Source organism: Otolemur garnettii, unplaced genomic scaffold (assembly GCF_000181295.1).
Source record: "Otolemur garnettii isolate 467f Iridium unplaced genomic scaffold, OtoGar3 scaffold00003, whole genome shotgun sequence".
NCBI classification, from domain to species: Eukaryota; Metazoa; Chordata; class Mammalia; order Primates; family Galagidae; genus Otolemur; species Otolemur garnettii.
In genome coordinates this window covers 16611615-16630376 of record NW_003852398.1, presented here as the reverse complement: position 1 = coordinate 16630376, position 18762 = coordinate 16611615, and the positions used below count along the sequence as shown (strand labels likewise).

General features: G+C 44.1%; 1 protein-coding gene, 1 long non-coding RNA gene and 1 pseudogene across 2 annotated transcripts in view; 1 reads left to right on the top strand and 2 right to left on the bottom strand.

Annotated features, from left to right (window-relative positions):
- LOC111726245 overlaps positions 1–7910 on the bottom strand; it is a 10733-nt gene extending 2823 nt beyond the window's left edge. The window contains exons 1-2 of the long non-coding RNA XR_002774068.1: positions 7900–7910; positions 5505–5506 (exon numbers count right to left, since the gene is read on the bottom strand). This is a non-coding gene — a long non-coding RNA (uncharacterized LOC111726245). The remainder of the gene's footprint in view (positions 1–5504; positions 5507–7899) is intronic.
- Positions 7911–13377: 5467 nt separating this feature from the next.
- On the bottom strand, positions 13378–14721 carry LOC100953819 (annotated as a pseudogene).
- A 2129-nt stretch (positions 14722–16850) lies between these two features.
- The window catches only part of TTC1 (tetratricopeptide repeat domain 1), a 57134-nt gene continuing 55222 nt past the window's right edge, over positions 16851–18762 (top strand). Inside the window, exon 1 of the mRNA XM_012808983.2 lies at positions 16851–16898. The gene's annotated coding sequence lies outside the window, so the exon portion shown is untranslated. The remainder of the gene's footprint in view (positions 16899–18762) is intronic.

Sequence of the window (18762 nt, the reverse complement as noted above, 5' to 3'; positions counted from 1 at the left end):
AGCTCACAGCAACCTCAAACTCTTGGGTTTAAGTGATTCTCTTGCCTCGGACTCCCAAGTAGCTGGGACAACAGATACCTACCACAATGCCTGGTTATTTTTAGAAATGAGGTCTCGCTCTGGCTCAGCCTGGTCTTAAACCTGTGAGCTCAGACTATCCACCTACCTCAGCCTCCCATAGTGCTAGGATTACAGGTGTGAGCCACCATGCCTGGCCTCCCCATTTTTTTTTTTTTTTGAGACAGAGTCTCACTTTGTCACCGTTGGTAGAATGTTGTGGCATCATAGCTCATGGCAACCTCAACCTTTTGGACTCAAGTGATCCTCTTGCCTCAGCCTCCCAAGTAGCTGGGACTACAGGTATCTGCCACAGCACCTAGTTATTTTCAGAGATGGGGTCTCACTGTTGAGCAGGCTGGTCTGGAACTCCTGAGCTCAGGTAATCCAGAGGCCAGGAGTTCAAGACTAGCTTGGGCAACACAGCAAGATCCTGTCTCTAAAAAAGAAAATAAAAAAATTGCTGGGGCATGATGACACATACCTTTAGTCCCAGCTACTCCAGAGATGAGGCAGGAGGATCCCTTGAGCCCAGGAGTTTAGGATTGCAGTAGGCTATGATAACGCCACTGCATTCTAGGCAAGGCAACAGAGAGAGTTGTGGCCGTAACTAGGGAGAGGGGTAAATGGTGAGTGACTGCTTAATGGATATAGGGTTTCCTTTTGAGGTGATGAAACTGTTCTGGACCTTGATAGTGGTGATGGTTGCACAACATTATAAATGTACTAAATGTTTCTAATAGGAAAACGTTCTGCACATTCACCACTTGCACCACAGCTCAGGACCCCAGAAAGCAGCTCACCCTGAGTTTTATACCCGAGGGGCCACTTGACACACTGGGCTAAAGCATTAAAGGACATCCTCTTTCTAGGAGGGGCAGAATCCAGGCTATACGGGACAGTTCTTCCTTGTCTCAAGTTGTTACTTTGCTCTTTTTTTTTTTGAGACAGAGCCTCAAGCTGTCCCCTGGGTAGAGGGCCATGGCATCACAGCTCACAGCAACCTCCAACTCCTGGGGTCAAGCAAGTCTTCTGCCTCGGCCTCCCAAGTAGCTGGGACTACAGGCACCTGCCACAACACCCGGCTATTTTTTGGTTGTAGCCATCATTGTTGTTTGGCGGGCCAGGGCTGGATTCGAACCCGCCAGCTCAGGTGTATGTGGCTGGCACTTTAGCTGCTTGAGCCACAGGCTTAAGCCTCAAGTTGTTACTTTCCCAAAACATTCTGCAGTTATTCTTGAAAACTGTAAGCATGAAAGGATGGAGAACTGGGTCAGTCCAAGGCCACCCAGAGATCTGTCCTGTGGTACCAAACACCCCTCTAATACTTGCTAATCCCTCTTTTTACTTTATTTTTTTAAGTAAAGGGATGCCAGACCTCAGGCTCAGAAATTTAGACAGACAGCCTCAGAGCCCAAATTTAATTAATGCTGTCTTGTTTTAATTTTATTTATTTCTTCTGAAAACATCTCTTTAGAGCAAGTGACGCTAGTATTTCAACTGTGCAGATGACATAACATTTTCCTCTTAAAGTAAGTTTTATTGAGTGAAAAAGTGATGACATTAGTATAAAATTTATGTAAATAATAGAGGTCTGCAGAAATAGCAAAGATCCCGAGGTGGATAGGCTAATTACTGAAGTTTGGGAAACAGCACACTGTTCCATTATCGACATTACTTTTCCGAAAGTGAAAGCAGGACCTACAGCCCATCAATCCTTTTGAAATTATAGGCTGTGTGGGTGGCGCCTGTGGTTCAAGGAGTAGGACGCTGGCCCCATATACCAGGGGTAAATGGCAAAAAAAAAAAAAAAAAATTATAGGCTGTGGGCAAAATTTTGGCTCAGACTCAGTTCATACTGCCCCATCTGCTGCACTGTGTCACCGTGATGCAGCAACAGGAACAGGCCAGGGAGGCCTGCGGTATGGAAATGAAAGCTGCGGGGACAGGAGCTGGCTTCAGGTCCAGGACCCTTCATGCTGGCTCTGGGAGTAGCTGAGGACTCTGATGTGACTCCATCACAGAAGCCCTTAGCCAGGGAGGGACAGACAGGGAAGACAATGCCCCATCAGTCTCCCTACCTCCCAGATCCCACCTCCTCCCCCGGGGGAGACAGACTCTTCTAAAAGTAGGCCTTCAGCCTTCACAGCTTGCACTCACACTGCTGGTCCCAGTTACCTTCCCAAGAGGATGCTACAGACAGTCAGTTCCGGAGAAGTTGGTCAAGATGACCACCCTCCTCAAGCCCTCAAGTCCCTCTCCTCATTCATCCTATTCCCTGAGCCCCTCAAAGCAGTGCTTACCAAGAACCCAATATGAATGACATCTCTAGATCTAAGATCTAAGGTGCTGTTCATTATAAGGAATAACAAAAGCAGGTTGCTGTGTTTTAACCCTTAGAGAACTCTCCTTGGATAAGAAAATAGAAAATGTTGGGGAGAGGGTGAAAAGGTTCTTAATGTCCTTCAAAGTAAAGCCTTGAGATCCTGAAGTTTTGGTGCAGACAGCTAGATTAAATAGAAGACCAAAGTAGGAGGAGGGATAGAGAGGGAAGATCTTTCAGAAATATTGGGCTGAGGCTCAGCACCTGTGGCTCAAGCAGCTAAGGCGCCAGCCACATATACCTGAGCTGGCAGGTTCGGATCCAGCCCAGGCCTGCCAAACAACGATGACAGCTGCAACCCAAAAATAGCCAAGTGTTGTGACCAGCACCTGTAGTCCCAGCTACTTGGGAGGAGGAGGCAGGAGAATCGCTTGAGCCCAGGAGTTGGAGGTTGCTGTGAGCTGTGACACCACAGGACTCTACCCAGGGCAACAGCTTAAGGATCTGTCCCAAAAAAAAAAAAAAAAAGAAAAGAAAAGAAATGCTGGGCTGAGCATGGGTGGCTCATACCTACAATCCTAGCATTCTGGGAGGATCCCTGAGCTCAAAAAAAAAGGAAGAGGGCAGTGCCTGTGGCTCAATGGGTAGGGCACCGGCTCCATATACTGAGGGTGGCGGGTTCAAAACTGACTCCTGCCAAACTGCAACAAAAAATAGCCAGGCATTGTGGCGAGCACCTATAGTCCCAGTTGCTTGGGAGGCTGAGGCAAAAGAATTGCCTAAGCCCAGGAGTTTGAGGTTGTTGTGAGCTGTGATGCCATGGCGCTCTACCCAGGATGACAACTTGAGACTGTCTCAAAAAAAAAAAAAAAAAAAGTAGACGAACTAGCCAGGTATTGTGGTGGGCACCTGTAGTCCCAGCTACTTGGGAGGCTGAGGCAGGATGATTGATCGCTCGAGCCCAGGAATTTGAGGTTACTGTGAGTTACCATGCCACAGCACTCTACCCAGGGTGACAGAGCGAGACTCTGTCTCAAAATAAATATATATATAGTGTTATTTTTATAAAGATGATGTTAGAAGGATATTAACTAGAAGGAATGCCAAATTTTAACCTGTCCATTAGACTTCTGGGGACCTGAACAGCCCCCAGTACAGAGAGTCACATGCCTGCCTCACTCTGAGGCTCCACATCTAAGGAGGCCCAGGTTAGGAGGCATTAGCAGCCTACACAGTCCCCAAACCCTCAGTGCTAAGGGAAGCAATGACAAAGGCAAGAAAAGGCCCAGGTAGAGAAATGGCACCATACTTTAACAGGCCTGCAGGTCACCTATGTCTTTAGGAACCCCTGGCCATCTTTGCCCTTGGACCCCTTCTCAGGCCTGTGGACTTGCACATGCCCCATGTAACCCAGGGGGGTCCCAGCTCACATGGGAGAAGGTCCAGCAGAGGGGCCACTAGAATAGAGAAGGTGTTTTGTGTCCAGAGATTCTTCCCAGCCCCCTGTGACCTCTCTACTACTCCCCATCCCTCATTCTTCTTCTGAAGTCAGCACTTTGGGCAAAAAAATGACATCTCAGGGACTCAGGCAAGAAATTTGAGGAATAAATGAGAAGTTGCTTTAGTCCCTGAATTTATACAAACCTTCTAATTGCCTCCATGTCTGTGGTTGCTAGCCACTAATTATTAGGGGTTTGTCTCTGTCAGCATTTTCATAAACGGTTCCTTTCTGTGGGGCGTGATCAGCATTCCATGAAGGCTGAATTTGAGGCCTGTGATGCCTACAGAGCTTCAGCTGGAGGGGGTTGCCTGGGGTGCGGGGAGAGCTTGATAGGATTTTGAGTCTGTGTACAAGTTCGTGTGGTTTTCTTTTTCAGGCAGAGTCTGAAGCTATCGCCCTGGGTAGAGTGCCATGGCATCACAGCTCACAGCAACCTCCAACTCTTGGGCTTAAGTGATTCTCTTGCCTCAGCTTCCCAAAGTAGCTGGGACTACAGGCGCCCACCACAATGCCTGGCTATTTTTTGGTTGCAGTTGTCATTGTTGCTTAGCAGTCCCGGGTCAGGTTCGAACCCACCACCCTAGGTCTATGTGGTCGGCGTCCTTGCCGACTGAGCTATGGACACCGCCAAATGCATGTGGTTTTTAAGCTATAAGTCAATATGGTAGAAAAAACACTAAAGTGAGATCTACCAAGACAGTAATAATAATAACAGCTGCCTTTTACGTGCCAGGCACTGGGTAAGTTCCTCTGTATTCTCCAATCCTCATCCCAACACCTTGAATGGTGGGGCCCAGTGTGGTGGTTCATGCCTGTAACCCTAACACTCTGGGAGGTTAAAGTAGGTAGATTGCTTGAGCGCAGGAGTTCAAGACCAGCCTGAGCAAGAGTGAGACCTCATCTCTACTAAAAATAGAAAAGTAGCCAGGTGTCATGGCATGCTCCCTTAGTCCTAGCTACTTGGGAGGCTGAGGCATAAGGATCGCTTGAGCCCAAGAGACTGAGGTTGCTGTGAGCTGTGATGATGTCATGCCACTCTACCCAGGGTGACAGAGTGAGACTCTACCTCAAAAAATAAATAAATAAAAAACAAAACAACAGACAAATATCTTGAATGGTGCCCTTATAAATGAGAGACTCAAGGCACAAGAGGGTAAGTCACCTAGCCAGGAAGAATGGCGTGTCAGTTAGGGAGTGAGTTTGGCTGCTCATGACAGAAGATGAATAGCAGTGGCTTAAAAAAGTCAAAAGCATTTCTTTGTTTCCTCTGATAGAGAAGTTGGGAGGTAGGCACTCTGAGGGTAGTATGGCTAATCCATACTGCCAGGAGGGGCTGTGTTCCTTCAGGTGTTTGCCTGTACCCTCCCTAAAATGTGGCCTTACCATCCCTCCTCCAGCCAGGGAGAGGAAAGGGACAAAGAGGTAAAAGGCACTCACCACTGCGTCTGGCCTCTTCTAAAGCAATTCCAGAAAGTCTCACCTAGCTGCTCCTACTGGGTCAAGTGGCCACGTTGCCATGAGTTTTCTAGAAATAGCTGTTGTGTCCTTGGTACTGTCCTAAGCATTTGCATATATTATTACATTTATTCTTCACAACAGCCCTCCAGGGAAGGTATTACCAACTTCTGGATTCTAGTTTAATCCCTGCTATTCCACAGCTCAGTAGGGTTAGATAACCCCCATTTTCTTTCTGGCCGGCATTTTTTCATCTGTTTTATGTGAGGTTGGATAAGGAGTTCTTACCTGAGGATCTACAGACCCCTAAGTGGGCCATGGATGGGGGAAAACAATTGCATTCTTATCTTTGCTAACCTCTAATTGACATTTAGCATAGCCTAAGCCAAGCACAGAAAGGCAGATTTCTTTGGAGATGATTTGGACATGGAGAGTAAAATGACAGTTACCACAGGCTGGGAAGGAGTAGGGGAGAAAGTGGGGACAGTGAATGGGTACAAAAATACAGTTAGATAGAATGAACAAGAGCTGATATTTGATAGCACAAGGGGATGATTATAGTCAACAAGAAGTCATTATAGGAAATAAGTCATTACTTTGAAATAACTGAAAGAATTGGAATGTTTCTAACACAAAAAAATGATAAATGTTTGAGGTGATGGATATCCCAGTTACCCGGAGTTGATTATTACACATTGTATGCCTATATGAAAATATCACATATATCTCATAAATATATACCATTATCATACACCCATAATAATTAAAAGTTTAAAATTTTTAAAATAAAAAGAAAGCACATAAAAAAGAAATTTAGCATTTCCTTTTCATGACTTTAAGCGATAGACCACAGTCATTCTGGCAAAGTCTGTGACTTTCTCACCAAAAGAATCACAAATATGTTATAGCATAATACCGTTGTTTCAGATAACTTAAAATATTATATCTACTCATAACTACTTCAAAATTATGTTAGTTATTAGACCTGCTATATTTAATGTGGTACTAAAGAGGTATGTATATAGAGAGATAGATATCTTGCAAATTTCATTATTAATATTTTAATTATATCATTTAATTGTGTTTCAGTATAATTTGTTTTCTTTATAATCTTGTATATTTCACTTTATGCATTTAAACGCATTTTTCTAAGAAGAAATCCACAGGTAACAGCAGTCCATCAAAGAAGTTCATAGAAATAAGTTCTCTTTGCCCCTCTGACTGTGATTATAAACCTACCACGAGTTATCATGGTCATTTTTTCCAAAGATCTATAATAATACTCTGAGATTTTTATGCTGGGGACGATGTTTGGTTTGCACAATGGAAGACTGCCCTTTTATTCTGGCTTCAATTTCAGCATTTCAGGCTGACGCTGGAGTCTGAACTATAGAAATAATTCAGCTAAAAGTCAGGCTTGAAGAAATTTCAAGGCTACTAAAAAAGAAAAAAGAAAAGCACTTTTATATTTTAAAAAAACAGCTAGAGAAACCATAGTTTTCTTAGTTGGGTGCTAAAAGGAGATGATTCATTCATTCATTCATTCATTTACACATTCATTTGTTAACAAATATCTCTTGACTGCCCACTTTCTGCAAGGTACTTTGCCAGGCACTAAGGAGACAGCTGATGTGGCCCTGCCCTTTTGACACTTAGAGGCTAAAGCTGATAACATAATTTTTGAAAAGATTGGCTCTGAGTATTTTACAAATGTTAATTCCTTTACACTTCCCTATAATCCTAACTGGAAAATCCTTTTCTAGGCCTGGTGCAGTGGCTCACACTTGCAATCCTAGCACTCTGGGAGTCCAAAGCAGGAGGATCCGTTGAGCTTGGGAATTTGAGACCAACTTGAGCAAGAGTAGGACTTTGTCCCTACTAAAAATAGACAAAATCAGCTGGGCATTGTGGCAGGCTCCTGTGGTCCCAGCTACTCAGAAGGCTGAGGCAAAAGATCACATGAGTCCAAGAGTTTGAGGTTGCTGTGCGCTATGATCCTGCCATGGCACTCTACCCAGAATAATATGGTAAGACTGTCTCAAAAAAAAAAAAAGAAAGGAAATACTTTTTTTGTGCCCATGTTACAAATAGAGAATCTGAAGTCTACTGAAGTCAAGGAGCTTATTCAACATGATAGCACAAGTGAGGGGCAGAGCTTGGATATAGCCTTGGCCAGTTTAGATACCACAACCCATGCAAACTATAGACCACAGGCCAAGTTCAGCCTGATATCTGCTTTTGTAAATAAAGTTTTATTGGAACACAGGCATGCTCACTCATTTATGTGGTGTCTATGGCTGTTTCCATGTGATAACAACTGCTGAGCAGTTGCAGTTGAGACCATATGGTCCACAAAGCCTAAAATATTTACTACTTGGCCCTTTACAGAAAAGGTTTTTTAACCCGTGTTCTAAAACTCTGCTTTACTTTCTCTAGCATAAAAGACAGATGAGAAATAAGGAAAATGAACAATGAAGTAGGCTGGGCATGATGGCTTGTACCTGTATCCCAGTGATTTAGGAGGTTAATATGGGAGGATCTCCTAAGGCCAGGAGTTCTAGACCAGCCAGAGCAACATAACAACACCTTGTCTCAAGCAACACCTGTGGCTCAAGGAGTAGGGCGCTGGCCCCATATACTGGGGGTGGTGGGTTTGAGCCTGGCCCCGGCCAAAACTGAAAAAAAAAAAAAACCCCACGTTGTCTTTACAAAAAACTTTTTTAAAAAATGTTTGCCTTGTGCTTGTTTCAGCAGCACCTTTACTAAAAAAAAATTCACCAGCATGATGGCGAGTGCCTGTAAACTCAGCCACTCAGGAGGATCACTTGAGCCCAGGAGTTCGAGGTTACAGTGAGCTATGATCGTGCCACTATTCTCCACCCTGGGCAACCAGGCTCTAAAGAAAAAACAAGTGTTTTTTAAATGGTTAATTATATGTTGAGTGAATTTCTTTCTTTCTTTTTTTTTTTTTTGGCTGGGGCTGGGTTTGAACCAGCCACCTTCAGCATATGGGGCCGGTGCCCTACTCTTTTGAGCCACAGGCGTCGCCCCTAAATTTCATCTTAATAAAAAAAATTTTAGAAAACAATTTAGGCTAGGGACAGTGGCTCATGACTATAATCCTAGCACTCTGGGAGGCCGAGGCAGGTGAGTTACTTGAGCTCAGGAGTTAGAGACCAGCCTGAGCAAGAGCAAGACCCTGTCTCTAAAAATAGCCAGGTGTTGTTGTGGGTGCCTGTTGTCCCAGCTACTTGGGAGACAGAGGCAAGAGTATCACTTAAGCCCAAGAGTTTGAGGTTGCTGTGAGCTATGATGCCATGGCACTCTACCAGGGGCAACAAAGTGAGACTCTGTCTCAAATATAAATAAATAAACAAACAAACAAATAAATAAATCCTTCATTTAGCTCCCACTTATAAGTGAAAACGTGGTATTTGTTTTTCCATTCCTGAGATACTTCACTGAGGGTAGTGGTCTCCAGTTCCATCTAAGTTGCTCCAAAAGGCATTATTTCATCCCTATTTATGGCTGAGGAGTACTCCAAGGTACGAGTGTGTGTCACAGTTTCTTTAGCTACTCATCAGTTGATGGGCACCTAGGTTGATGCTATATCTTTGAAATTGTGGACTGTGCTGAATCATGCTACAATAAATATTTGGGTGCAGGTGTATTTTTTGTAAAATGACTTATTTTTCTTTGGGTACATACCTAGTAGTGGGATTGCTGGATCAAATGGTAGGTCTATTTTTAATTAATTCATTGTGTAATCTTCATACTGTTTTCCAAAGCAGTTGTATAGTCTACATTCCCACCAAAAATGCATAAGTGTTCCCTTTTCACTGCACCCAGACCAGCATCTTTTCTTTTCTTTCTTTCTTTCTTTCTTTCTTTCTTTTTTTTTTTTTTTTTTTTTGCAGTTTTTGACCAGGGCTCGGTTTGAACCCACCACCTTCGGCATATGGGGCCAGGTCCCTATTCCTTTGAGCCACAGACACTGTCCCTTTTCTTTTCTTTTCCTTTTTTTTTGAGACAGAGTCTCAAGCTGTTGCCCTGGGTAGAGCGCTGTGACATCACAGCTCACAGCAACCTCAAATTCTTGAGTTTAAGTGATTCTCTTGCCTCAGCCTCCCACGTAGCTGGGACTACAGGCGCCCACCACAACGCCTGGCTAGGTTTTTGTTGTTGTTGTTGCAATTGTCATTGTTGTTTCTTTAGCTGGCCCAGGCTGGGTCTGAACCCTCCAGCTTTGGTGTATGTGGGCACCCTACCCACTGAGCTACAGGCACCGCCATGCCAGCATCTTTTTTATAATGGCCATTCTAATGGGTGAGTTGGTAGCTCACTGTGGTTTAATTTGCATTTCACTAATGATTAGTGATATTGAGCATTTTTTCCCCATGCTTTTTGGCCATTTGTCTATCTTCTTTTGAGAAAAATCTGTTCATGTCTTTGTCCACATTTGATGGTTTTCTTGCTTGTTTGTTTGTTTGTTCTTATTGATATGAATCCTTTGTAGATTCCGGATATTAGTCTTTTGTTGAATATATAGTTCCACAAACATTTTCTCCCATTCTGTCTATTTATTTCTTTTGCTATACAGAAGCTTTTTAGTTTAATTAAGTGCCATTTATTTATTTTTGTTGTTGCTGTATTTGCTTTTAAGGTCTTTGTCATAGGCTTGGCGCCTGTGACTCAAGTGGCTAAGGTGCCAGCCACATACACCTAAGGTGGTGGGTTCAAATCCAGCCCTGGCCTGCCAAACAACAATGATGACTGCAACCAAAAAATAGCTAGGCATTTTCGTGGGTGCCTGTGGTCCCAGCTACTTGGGAGGCTGAGGCAGGAGACTCACTTGAGCCCAGGAGTTGGAGGTTGCTGTGAGCTGTGATGCCACAGCACTCTACCCAGGGGAATAGCTTGAGGCTAATGCCCAGAAGAGTTTATCCTATATTTTCTTCTACAATTTAATGGTTTCGTGTCTTACTATTTAAATGGTTAGTTGTTGTTTTGAGGTTCTTTTCTTTCTTCTTTTTTTTTTTTTTGAGACAGGATCTTACTCTTTGCCCGCACTAGAGCACAGTGGCATCAGAGTAGCTCTCTGCAGAGAGTGGACAGTCAGCTGAGATCTCAGTCCCCGGACTGAGCTGCTTACTGAGAAATTTGTAGATCACTCCGCAATCTAAACATCAGCTACCTCTGCTTTGACTTGGACAGGGATGACAAAGGAACTATTCTCCTTTCTGGAGTGAAATGATCTCTTTCCCCTTCAAAGCGCGCCTGAGAGGATGCAGTGAGGGGAATGACAGCTGACCATGTGCAGCACAGTGCTTGTCACTCAGTCAGTGCCCAGCAAATGTCCTCTTCTTCCACAGGACTCTAGTCCTTGCCACCTGCTGGACCAACATTAGCTTCCTGTCTGAACTTGCAATGGTTTGTACATCATGGACACAGTGCTTTATGTTTTTAAATGGGAAATGGCATTCAATATAATAAAGTGAGTGCTGGATGTTTGTTTCATAACTCAGAATAAATTGTTTAGTCCAGCTGATGAATCCAAGGGGGGAAAATGTGCTAGCTCAGTCATTCCATTTATGATTGAAGCTCTGAACAGTCTTTCTTGGTCCAAATGACCAAGGTTGAGGGCAAAGGGGGACTGGGCACTCAGGCAAGTAGGAGCAGGATGCTTGCCTCGGCAGCCTTCTGGAGGACTCTCTCCAAGGCTGTCAGTGTTCATTTCACATGGTACCTTCACCCATCCACCACCAGCATTAAAAGCCTCATCTTAACCAGGCTCTGAGCCATTTGCCTGACACCGAAATACTGCTGAGTTTTCCTGCCAAATATATATCCATATATATTGGTATAGATATAAATCACCTACAAACTACTTCTCCTTTTTGCTGTTAAGGTTATTATGTCTGCCAGGCCCCTTTGTTCTTTAGAAGAGCATAGAGTTTGTGGTTAGATTGGATTTTAAGTCCCTAATCTGTTCTACTAATTTTGTGATCTTGGGAAAAATGTTTGTTTTTTTTTTCTTAGAGACCAAGTCTCACTTCGTTGCCCTCGGTAGAGTGCTGTGGTGTCACAGCTCACAGAAACCTGCAGCTCTTGGGCTTAGGTGATTCTCTTGCCTCAGCCTCCCAAGTAGCTGGGACTACAGGTGCCTGCCACAATGCCTGGCTATTTTTTTTTTGTTGCAGTTTGGCCGGAGCTGGGTTTGAACCTGCCACACTCGGTATATGTGGCCGGTGTTCTACTCACTGAGCCATAGGCGCTGCCCCTTGGGTTAAAGTTAAAACTTTTAACCTCTCTCAACCTTAGTCTTATCATTTGTGATAATAGAACCTATAAATTTCGTGTGTTTATATAACGAATATTTGAGTGCCTGCTGTGTGTCACGAACTGTAAAGATCTAAAACTCCAGACATTGCACAGCAAATAAGACAGACAAGATCCCTCTGTTTGTGGATCTTACAATGTAGTAGAGTTATAAGAATCAAGTAAATAAATATTCGACACTGTTACAGACAGTAATAAATGATGGTGATATAGATGATGATGTACTACAGTGAGCCGCTTAAGTGACATCCAGGGAAGACCTGAAGCAAGAGATTGAGCAAACCACAGGAAGAGCTGTTAATAGCATCAGGCAGCAGGGAGGAGAGCTCAAAGGCGTAGAGATGGAAAAAGGATTGTTGATTTAAAAACAGAGCAGCATGGAGTCCAAGAGGGAAAATGGTACCCATGAGGTCCAAGGGAAAGGTAGAGGCCCGGAAGCATGAGCATTATGGATCATAGGAAGGATTTTAGATTTTATTCTAATCAGGGTGGGCAATCAATACAAGTGGTTAAGAATTGTATAGGATACATGTTTTTAAAAGATCAGTTTGGGACCAGGTGGCTCACACCTGTAATCTTAGCACTCCAGGAGGTCAAGGTGGGTGGATTGCCTGAGCTCAGGAGTTAGAGCCACCTTGAGCAAGAGTGAGACCCATTCTCTAAAAATAGCCAGACATTGTGGCTGGCACCTGTAGTCCTAGCTACTTGGGAGGCTGAGACAAGAGGATCATTTGAGCCCATAAGCTCGAAGTTGCTGTGAGCTATGATGCCACAGAACTTTACCGAGGGTGACAGAGTTAGACTCTGTCTCAAAAAAATAATAATAATTAATTTAAATAAAAAAATCTGTTTACTGTTTTAGAAAAGGATTGTAAGGAATAAGGGAAGGTTATTGTAAGTTACCTACAATTACAAATATAAAATAATGAACACAGCACTTGGGGCACATAAGTTCACTATAAATGCTAATTAGCTGTTCTTTAAGGTCTAATCCTGTCCCATCCAATACAATAGCCACTAGCCACATGTGAGCACTGAACATTTGAAATGTGGCTAGTGCAACCAAGACTTACTCATTTTATTTGATTTTAATTAATTTAAATTTAAAAACTGATATTTGAATCAATTTTGGGGGTTTTATTTGGCAGTTTTTGGCCAGGACCAGGTTTGAACCCACTACCTCTGGTATGTGAGGCCAGTGCCCTACTCCTTTGAGCTACAAGCTCCACCCAATATTTGAATCAGTTTAGGAAAGTATTTTTGAAAAACTTGGATCTATGAATTTACTTTTCAAATGTAAATTTTATAAAATGTGAATGTAGATTCAAACTGTGAGCTCAAGCCATCTTCCCACCATGGCCTCCCAGCATGCTAGAATTACAGGCATGAGCCACCACTCCCAGCCAAGGTCAATGAACAGTTTATTTTTTGGCTCTAGCAGTACCATTTATTTCCTAAGTAAGACGGTTTAGCAGCCATCTCAAAGAGAATTAATATGAGAGACAAGGCCAGTAAGAATAGGAAAGGGGTAAATGAACAAAAGGGAGTGCAGCAGCTTCAAGAACCCAAACTTCCCTCTTTGGAAGTCCGTGGACCACAGTCAATAATTGTTCTAAACACATTTAGTGGCGGCAGGAAGAAAGAGGCCTTTTCTGGCTGTCCCCTACCCCACATGTTTTGGCCAGTGATCTGGAAAGCTTGGTCACGGCAAGGAGTAGACCAGCTCAGTCTCTGTGTGACTCTTCTGAAGGCAGATGAGGCTGAAGCAGAGAGTAAATCTTTTCCCATGTTCAATGTACAGGGGAGGTAGCTCCCCTGTGTGTCTTCTCTGATGTTCAAAGAGAAATGAACGCCAACTGTAGTTCTTACCACAGTGGCTGCGATGATAGGGCTTTTTCCCCTTGTGGATTCTCTGATAAGACCTGTCCTCGGGCTGAAGGCCTTCCCATGCTCCTTACAGCGGGAAGACTTGTGGATTCCTTGGTGATTAAAAAGACCAGAACTGTGACTGAAAGTTTTCCCACACTCATTGCATCTTTAGTATCTTTCTCCTGTGTGAATCTTATGATGTCAAATGAGACCCGAACTCTGAGCAAAGATCTTCCCCCATTCACCACATCCGTGTTGCCCCTCTCCTGTGGGGTTTCCTTACAGCCTGTCTCTCAGATGTTTATGTGCCACACCTTGTCCATATTGGGGATCCTGGTGTGATACCTCCCAGGTCTGTTCATGAAGTATTTTCCCATCTAGTTCTTTCTTAGGACAGTCTTTCCTTAGCACCCGCTCTCTGTCCTCAGTCTTGGTCATTTCATCTCTTGGGACTCCTCTGTTATTAGGCCATGGTTCTTCTCCTTGTAGCTGGGGGATCACAACAGGTTTGGAAAACAGAAATCTGTCTGTCTCTCCAAAAGAATGGACTTCCTCAGCTGGGTCACATGTGAGCTGGAGTTCCTTAGGCTGGGACTGAAGGCTCAATGATATCTGGTCACTATCTCTTCAGAGAGAACTTGTTTGTGTCTGTGAGCTACCATCTTGTGTTATGGTTCGTTTAATTCTCTCTCTAAATCCTGTAGCAAAATCGCAGCCTTACCCCCAATCTCTGGACAATGTTCCCTCAGCCAGCCGTGGAGCTCCTCAGGCAGGATGGACAGGAACTGCTCCAGCACCAGCAGATCCAAAATCTGCTCCTTTGTGCTCATGTGTGGCCTCAACCATTGGTGACAAAGTTCCTGGAGTTGAGTAAGAGCCTCTCTTGGTCCAGGGGTCTCCTGGTAGCAGAGTTGCCCCAAGTGCCTTCAGAAGATTTCCCGTAAGCTTGGCACGGTGGCTCACCCCTGTAATCCTAACACTCTAGGAGGCCCAGAAGGGTAGATCCGCTGGAGCTTAGGGCAACAAAGTGAGACTCTATCTGAAGTAAAAAAGAAAAATAGATTTCCCTTGCCAGTGATTATTGCATTTCAGTCTGTATTCCTGCTTTTGTTCTTTTTATTTTTAATTTCTTTTTTGTATTCCTGCTTTTGAAAATGAGTTTCTACCTCACGTTCATGATCAGACTCTCTTCCTATACCTCAGTGACTATCTAGGGATATAACCTCCTTTAGGTCTGTATTCATCTTGACCTTGAATAGCTTTACAGGTACCCTCTATTCTTCAAGACACATAGTTGGAAGCTCCTGCCTAGAACAGGCCAGTAGGTGGAGGGAGCTACTGCCCAGAGCATACAGGAGAAGGAGGCCAAATATCACCTGCAAAAAATGCCAGGCCCTCCACCAAGAAAAGGAGCAGAGGCACTTCCGGGCAGATCTAAGATTCCATGTCTCTGCCCTCCCCGCCCCCCCAGGACTCACCCTTCAGTTTCCTGCCATCCGGTTCTTTTTAAGCAGTGAATCATTCAGTTTCTTCCAAATATCTTTCAGAGTGCAAGGAGGCTGCCTATCTCCTATAATGTGTCCGGGTTTCAGGCTGTTGCAGGAAGACAAGGCCCAACGAAGAGAAAGAGCACCCAAACACCATAGTTATAAGAGGAAGGGCTTTATTCATCGGCTGGGAGCTTATGGCATAGAAGATTTCCAAATGGCCACACTCCCCAACTGGCTTGGTCTTTCTCTTTTTATTGACAGTCAAAAAGTTCCACCCCACAGGCACCCTTCCCATTGGCCAGTTTGAATCAAGTGGGAGATGCTACTCCAGCCCCTACAGAACTACAGGATTTCACAGAACTTGGAAATTTCCAAGTTCCAGGGAGTTAAGCCTATAAATTCCTAAGAGCTGAGTCACCATAGAGAGGGCCCTGCAGGTGCATCCTCGTGGTCTCCCTGAGAAGACCTATTCTCCCAGACCTCGCCCCTCTCTGGTATCCTCTCTCAAGGCCACTGACTGTGTCCTCAGTTTTGGGGGTGCTCTTCGTCAAAAAATGACCAGACACCCTAAGGTAAGGGAAGCATGAAACAAAGCTTATTGAGGAAGAGAAAGATAGGCTTACAGAGCAAGATACAGATTTACAGAACAAAATGCAATGAACATAGCCAGCAAAAGGGCCCCACTGCCACAAGGAGGGAGCAAGGCAAAGAGGCCAATGAACATTTCCTTCTTTCTTTCTTTCTTTCTTTCTTTTTTTTTTTTTTTGCAGTTTTGACCAGGCCGGGTTTGAACCTCCACCCACTGGTATATGGGGGCAACCTACTCCTTGAGCCACAGGCACTGCCCCAATGAACATTTCTTGACCCAATGTATAGGGCAACAGCTCACAGTTGGTCTAAACAGATTTTCCAAAACCTTTACACTCTTAAAAATTATTGAGGACTGGGTGGTGCCTGTGGCTCAAAGGAGTGGGGTGCTGGCCGGATAAACCAGAGGTGGAGGGTTCAGGCCCAGCCCCGGCCAAAAACTGCAAAAAAAAAAAAAAATTATTGAGGACCACAAAAAGCTTTGTTTGTGGGGGGTTATACCTATCAATATTTACCATATTAGAAATTAGAACTGAACATTTTTTAATAGTTGTTAATTCAAGATAACAATACACCCATTATATACTAACATAAATCATACTTTTATGATTAATAATTATATTCTACGAAATATAATGAGCAGAGTGGCTTTGTATCACATTTCTGGAAATCTCTGGCTTAATCAAAAGCTGAACTTTTCTATATCCTCCTGCTTTCCCTAGCAAATGAAATAGCCTCTGGAAATCTCCAGGGTACATTCACGAGAAAATGAGTGTGAAAAAGGTAAATAACTTAGTATGATAATGAAAACTGCTGGACCCACAGTAGATCCTGTTAAATGTGCACTTTGAGATCCACTAGAGGGAAAATTTTATTTTTAGACAAGGTTTATGCTTCACGATTCCCCTCCACATTCCTAGAACGAGAAAAGTCAGAGTAACTAAAACGACAACCATGGAGACAGACCTTTTCTTTTCTTTCGTGCGTGTATGTGAGCGAGAGATGCTGAGTAATGCGGAGTTTTGCCGTAACCCAAGATGGCAACCGCCTCTCAAATTTCATTCCGTACAGTGACGTAACATAGCGACAGCGAGGCCTTCCCTCCCTGAAGTTTCCACTACAATACCCAGGATACCTTGCAAACAGCAACGCTATTGGTCGGCGCCGACGGAAGTGCACTTGACCGGGCGGAAGTAGAAGGTCTCAGAAGCCAGGAAGGTGGAGACTGGAGAATCTGGGAGGTTGTGAGTATCCCGATGTGTGTCGCGAATTGCTGGTGAGGAATGTAGATGGGATATAAGCGTCTGGGAAGCGCGGGGTGGCTCTTACCTAACCCTTGGCGCTCATTCTCCTGTGTACTGCTAGATCTGGGAGCATTGGGAAGCATGACATTGCTGTGGAGGCGAAGTCTCCGTATTACAGTTTTGCTGTTTTTAAGTTTTCTTGGAACAAGGTAGAGCGAATTCGGATTCCTGTCGCGACACGAGGGTCATTGGCGTGATTTAGCTATGATCAGAGGCACGGCGCTGCTGATAGTCTGACTCAGCTTCTAGAGCAGTGGTTCGCAATTGGCTGCAGTGACTCACCTAGAGGTTTAGTATTACTATTAATATTAGTATTATTTTGAGACAGAGACTCACTCTGTTGTCCCAGGCTAGAGTGCGATGGCGTCATAGCTAACAGCAACATCAAACTCCTGGGCTCAGCGATCCTTTTGCCTCAGCCTCCTGAGTAGCTGGAACGACAGACGCTCGCCACAATGCCTGGCTAATTGTTCTATTTTTAGCAGAGACCAGGTTCTGCTCTTGGTCCGCGGGTCCTCAACTCCTGAGTCAAACAATCCACCCGCCTCACCCTCTGAGTGCTAAGATTACAGGCGTGAGCCGCCGCGCCCGGCCCTGGGGTTTTATTATTGTTGTTACTATTAACTACAGATACCTTTGTCCAAATCAGACCAAATAGTTAGAATCTGGGGAATGTATGGACAATGATATTTTCTAAAGCATCTCTCGTGTTCTGTTGTGCAGCTAGGGTTCAGAGTCACTCTTTGAATGTTTGATTCTGACTATCACCAGGATCCCAATTAGGACCACTTGTACCAGGGCTTCCTTTCAGCTGTAAGCCACAGGCATTTGGGGTAAGCTGAGGATCACAGTTTTGGCATGGATTCTATTTTGAGCTCCCATCGTAAACTTACTCTTGGAAAAAAAAAAAGAAGTAAAACAGTCTTCATTTAAAAAAAAAAAGTTTACAAGGCCCATTTTGGGGACACATACAATAATTATACAAAGTGCTTAGCACAGAAACAAATAGCAATCACACTTTTGCTATCACTATTTCATTTATTCCTAATCATTACAATTCAGTGCAAAATAAATATCCAACAAGTAGTGGAAAAAAAAAAAACTTACTCTTGGGCTTCCTGTGGTGGTGCTAGAAAGACTGTAGTTCAGCAGTGGTTTCTTATTCACAACTACACTATTTTAGTTTCTGCCTGTTTTTTGCTGCCCCAACAAATGTGAGCGGTGGAATGTCAAAGAGCCGCATTAAAATTGGTGTCTTTTTGGCTGGGCACCTGTAGCTCAAGCAAGCAGCTAAGGTGCCAGCCACATACACCAGAGCTGGAGGGTTTGAATCCAACTCAGGCATGCCAAACAACGACAACTACAGCGCCCCTCCCCCCAAATAGCCAGGCATTGTGGTGGGCACCTGTAGTCCCAGCTACTTGGGAGGCTGAGGTAAGAGAATCGCTTAAACCCAGGAGTTGGAGGTTCCTGTGAGCTGTGATGCCATGGCACTCTACCCAGCTTGAGGCTATGTCTCAAAAAAAAAAAAAAAATTGGTGTCTTTTGACTCTATAGCACAGTGGTTAGGGGACCAGCCAGCTGGTTCGAACTCAGCTTAAGCCTACTAAACACAATGACAACTGCAACAACAACAACAACAACAAAAATAGATGGGAGTTGTGGTGGGCACCTGTTGTCCCAGCTACTTGGGAAGCTGTTATAAGAAGTTTTGGTACTAGATTTAACCAGGAAGGGGGTATCAGTTAAAATGATGTTCGACATTATTTATGGGCTTACGATTTTTTCTTTTTTTTTTTTTTTTTTGAGACAGAGCCTCAAGCTATCCCCCTGGGT